The following is a 5,614-nucleotide window of genomic DNA, read 5'->3' as shown; positions in this document are numbered from 1 at the left end:
GTTTTTCTTTGGAATATAAGGTACAATGAAACTGAATGATATTGTTTGATTGAATGTAAATACCTACCCAAATTCAAAGGTATTAAAGTGTACACATAAAAAGATAAAATATTATAATGTTTAATGGTTAAATCATAATCACTTATATTATAAATAATTTAAAGAAAATATTAATCATAGATCTAATAAATAAATTATTTTAATTGGCATAAATAAATTCAAAAAGTTACTAATTATAAATTTTCTATAATTTTAATAATTTAATTGACACAATATTTTAATTATAATGTTATTTCTTTTAACTATTATTAGTATTAGAGCTTGTTTTAACATATATAACATTTAACTTTTTAATTAATAAAATTGTTAGTATAATTTGTCATAAATTTTAGAATCTAGTTAAACATATATTTTGGCTAAAAATGTAAATATTCATTTCATACTACTACTTGATTAATAGGTCACTCACAATCAATCATGACCATTTTAATTATTTTATATTAAACCAATGATTATTTTAATAGTTAAACATGATAGAAAAATAATTCGATTTCACCATTATATCCTTCACCATTAAACTTTAAACTATAAAAAGGTTACTGTGAACTTTTTAATACATTCTCACCCATCATACCACATACTAATGTGACATCATTCATTGATCGGAATTGTCTGACTTTAAATCTTCAATATCAAATTATGTGTCTCAGATGATGCTATGCGTATTTAATTTTGGTAAAACAATTAAATAAACTAGTAGAAGCATATATTTGGGATGGCCAGAATACTAGGCTAGGCTGGAGTAACCTTTGGATTGAATGTGATCGCAAAAATGCTATGATTTTTTTTTTCTTTTCTGAGCCTAAGATGATTCCTTTGATGCTTGAGGGAATGTATGGCTCCATTGTATCTCAATAACATTTAATATGAGTTTTATCATCTCAATTCTCACATGTCTAACCATTGTGCGGACAAGAATGCGAATCTTGGATTGACTTGCAAGCCAAATCATTTGGTGAGATGAGGTTACTTTGGAAGGCTTGTAATTTCACTAGGGATTGAATATTTCTCCTTAGCTTTGGTTTCTCTTATTGTGAGGTTTTGGTTATTTCCATTCTTTGTATGATCTTATATTTTCTCATTTTCTTTTAAAAATAAATAAACATGAATAATATACATCTAAATTCAAATAATTTTTTAAAACTATTTTGTATTTAGATATCATTGAAAAATCGACTCATTATTAATGGTCTGATTAGATGATAATATAAAGTACGATCATTATTGAGATTTATATATTTGACTGGAATAATTTTTTGATCTTATAAATTATTTACATTTTAAAATAAAAAAAATATAAATCCCAACCCTAAACAAAAATATCATAAATAATTTATTATATTAAAAATAACAAGGTGAGAACAGTCAAAAACATGTAATGCTGGTTTTTAAACTAAGCATTTATGCTATAGTTGTTAAATTAGTGTCATTAAGACTATACAATGGAAGTGTCTGGTCCATTTAAAATAATTGAGTAAGGTGGATATTTAATTTTAAGGTGCAAAAGTAAATCCAAAAGTGATAATTGATTCATGAAATCTGATTAATGCTAGTGCCCTACCTATAATTTTTTTAAACTCATTCAAATAATACTATGTTTAATGACTTTGAATTGTCCATAAAGAGGCACTTCTTTTCTTTTAGAGTGCGTCTTGTTTAAAAGAGAAACTAGTAGAAGACCTGTGCGTCCGCACGGATAATTCATATCTTAATGTGAATAATATAGTCTAAATGAAATTTAAAATCTTAAACATTTAGAATGAAGATTATTGAATTAAGATTAAAAAAAATATAAGATCAATATTTAATAAATTTGTTTTAGAGAGCAGTATATAAAAATACCAAAATAAAATAGAATAACAATGATAAAAAATTGTCTTTAAAATGACTTTAAAACAAAATGACTCCAAAAATTTGATAGTAGACTGAAAAGTATAGAAATACAATAATAATAATATACTAAGTAATGCATAGATAGTGCATTTTGGATTATAAAAAAAAGCTACTTGAGATAAAAAAATACTTAAGAATATACTATGACAATTTAATTGAATTTAAATAAAAAGAAAAAGTGATCATAATTGAATCGTTTTAAAGGGTTAATAGTAGTTTATCCCCTTGTAATATGAGCGTGTTTTGGTTTACCCCCTACTGTTGCCAAAGGCAGGTTTTGGCAACAGTTTTTTTGAAAAAAACGTTGCCTAAAGGTAGGGAGGGGGAAAAGGAAAATTCGCTAACATTACAGGGGGGAGAATTACTATTAACCCCGTTTTAAATAAGGATAATATTGAAAAAAAATAATAAATATTATATTGATATTGTAATTAGACAAATAATTTGAGATAAAAATAAAATGAAAAAAAACATTTATTATGAGACAAATGGAGTATAAATAAAAGTTGAGCATACAATTGAATACAAGAATAAGAGTTTATTTGGCAAATTAAGAGAAGAAGTTAAAAAGAGAGAAAGTGCATAAAAAGATGAAAAGAGAGAAATACATGATAAATAGGTTAATTAAATTATAAGGAAATTAATTTTTATTTTTAAATTTTTAAATAAATTTTGCCAATTCACTTTTTATAATTTTTATAGTTTAGTATGATTTTATTATTTAAACCTTGTTTATATTTTATCATCAGTAAACAAAGTTATATTATATCACTTTATAGGGGTGGACATCGGTTCGGGCCGGTTCGGGTTCGGGCCCAAAACCCCAATCCGGCCCAACCCTCGGGTGGCATCTACTGGCCCAATTCCGACCAGATTTATTATCGGTTTTTTCGGGTTCGGTTTGAAACGGGTTCGGGTAGCTGGACCGGTTTTTTTCGGATAACATTTGCAATAGGGCCAGTATAATATTCAAGCCCAATTAATAAATTCATTAGGTTTGTTTTCTACTTTTTTTTTAATTCTTATTACAAGCTAGTAAATGGGCCACTCAAAATTCAAGCCCAATTTCATTTCAATATGATTTTATTTTAATTTTAAAAATGATGAAATTTACTAAATTTTTATAAAAAAAATTAACGATTATTTGGATAAAAAATACTAATTATTTCCAACAACATACTGGATACATTTTATATTAATATTACAAATTCTTCGCCAACTTAATATAAAATGGAAGATCAAAAGTTAGCACTAAATCATCACAATTAAATTTTAAATAAATATCAATAAATTACTTTAACTAAATATATACCTAAATCAACCAAATTATAATAACATAAATATCAATAAATGACTTTAATCATTTGATCCATTTTTTCAATAAAAATGAGATATTCACCAAACAAATTCCCCATCAGATCAGATAAATAAAAAATTATAACACAATAAATTCAATAAAATTCAGTCCATATTAAGTTCTTAAAAAATTAAAAAATCACATAAACACACATAAACACAAATACTGAAATCTTCTCACTACTAAGTCCAACTCATGTATGCTTGTTCATATGTTTTCCTGTACAAAAAAAGTAAGTTGAATTAGGGATAGAACCTCAAAACAGAATTTACATTCATAAAAGTTAGAAGCACATAAGCCACTGCCACAAGTTTTTGCTTTAACTTTACCAAAAAATGGAGGCCATAATTTACTGCAGTATTGTTGTGGTCAGTGGTGGAATATCTACTAGAATGATTAGTAATCATAATTCAAACACAACAATATACACCAAACTTACTATTATCTTTCAATCTGTAAGATCAAAACAACATTTTTTTAACACAAAACCACTATAGTTCATCAGATCTATAAATTACATATTAAGTTTAACACAAACCTTCAATTCTTTGGTCCTTCATCTGTAAAAAAACTCCAATTATCTTTCAAGCTGTAAATATCAAAACAACATTTTTTTTAACACAAAACCATTATAGTATCAGATCTATACATTACATATTAAGTTTAACACAAACCTTCAATTCTTTGGTCCTTCATCTGTAAAAAAACTCCAATTATCTTTCAAGCTGTAAATATCAAAACAACATTTTTTTAACACAAAACCATTATAGTATCAGATCTATACATTACATATTAAGTTTAACACAAACCTACAACTCTTTGGTCCTTCATCTGTAAAAAACTTCTATTATCTTTCAAGATGTAAGATCACAACAACATTTTTTAACACAAAACCATTATAGTATCAGATCCATACATTAGATATTAAGTTTAACACAAACCTGCAACTCTTTGATCCTTCATCTGTAAAAAAAACTTCTATTATCTTTCAAGCTGTAAGATCAAAACAACATTTTTTAACACAAAACCATTATAGTATCAGATCCATACATTAGATATTAAGTTTAACACAAACCTGCAACTCTTTGGTCCTTCATCTGTAAAACAACTTCTATTATCTTTGAAGCTGTAAGATCAAAAACCATTATAGATCATCAGATCCATATATTACATATTAAGTTTAACACAAAGCTTCAAATTAAGCAAACTTTAAAACCCTAATTTTAGACAAATCCTAATTATAGATCTTATTAACAGATACACAAACCTTAAATTTAAACAAAAAAAAGGGTAGAAATCACATAAACCAACTACTAACCCTTTGATTACTAAGATAAAATTATATAAATCTTCTATAATGTATCCTTGAATCCATCCAACTCCTTGAAAAAATATGATAAAGATGAACCTGTAAAATACCAAATAAACATTTGTTAGTTAAAATGATAACAATATTAAGTTTCAAAAATTACATATGAAAAAAGCTTTGTGCTTAAGAGAGAAATCCGAAAGCAAAGAGAGATAGGAGAAGGCATAAGCGTTTGTGACTAAGAAAAAAACAGGGAGAGAGACAAGAGATAGGAGGACGAGAAGAGGAATTGACGGCTAGGGTTTCCTTGTGTTAGGTTAATGAGGTATTTATTGGGCTTAAGAAAATAAAAATAACAGTAAACACCGGTCGGGTTCGGTTTTTTTTGGATTGGATTAGACCAACCGAACCGAACCGTTGTTATCCACTTAAAACCGGATGACCAACCCGTTTGACCCGCGGACCCGAACTTGACCCGACCGAAAGCCTTCGGATAGTATGGGCCGGTCGGTTACCATCGGTTGGTGTTATTTTGTCCACCCCTATCACTTTATATTAGGAATGATAATCTTCTATAAAAGGAAAAAGAGACATGCTATTTTTACACGATTTTTTTTACAACGTACTCCTATGTCTTACACCGTAGGTTCCAAATTAATTGTAATGGTGACACATTTTTCAAAGCAAGTAAGCATATTAAAATAAATAGAAAAGTAGATCATATAGTAAGCAAATACGGTGTAGTTGTCTTTTATGGTGTAAAGGTAGCATTTCTGAAGAAAAAATTATAGTACTAGGAGAAATTAGTGAACCACTGGATCTGCACAAAAAGGTTTACTCTACAGTCACTTGAAAATACATATAGGCAATCTGCCCTTTTAATATAGCCATTATGTATAAAGTAAAGAAACTGTAGGATCTCTTACTTTTCTGAAGGTTGCAGCAATAGGTATTCAAAAAGCTACTATATGGTTAGGCTTCATTTTCAACACGTT

At 27.4% G+C, this 5,614-nt stretch overlaps 1 long non-coding RNA gene across 1 annotated transcript; it reads right to left on the bottom strand.

Moving 5' to 3' along the window:
* Window positions 1-3,381: 3,381 nt before the first annotated feature.
* LOC131594769 (uncharacterized) lies at window positions 3,382-4,920 on the bottom strand. The gene is made up of 6 exons (XR_009281509.1): window positions 4,629-4,920; window positions 4,386-4,436; window positions 4,252-4,303; window positions 3,985-4,035; window positions 3,849-3,899; window positions 3,382-3,529 (listed from the first exon to the last, which is right to left on the bottom strand). It is a non-coding gene; the product is annotated as an uncharacterized LOC131594769 (long non-coding RNA).
* Between the last annotated feature and the right edge of the window lie 694 nt (window positions 4,921-5,614).

This window comes from Vicia villosa, linkage group LG4 (genome assembly GCF_029867415.1).
Source record: "Vicia villosa cultivar HV-30 ecotype Madison, WI linkage group LG4, Vvil1.0, whole genome shotgun sequence".
Lineage (NCBI taxonomy): Eukaryota > Viridiplantae > Streptophyta > Magnoliopsida > Fabales > Fabaceae > Vicia > Vicia villosa.
Note: the sequence above shows the minus strand (reverse complement) of the source record. Positions and strands in the feature narration are given on the sequence as shown.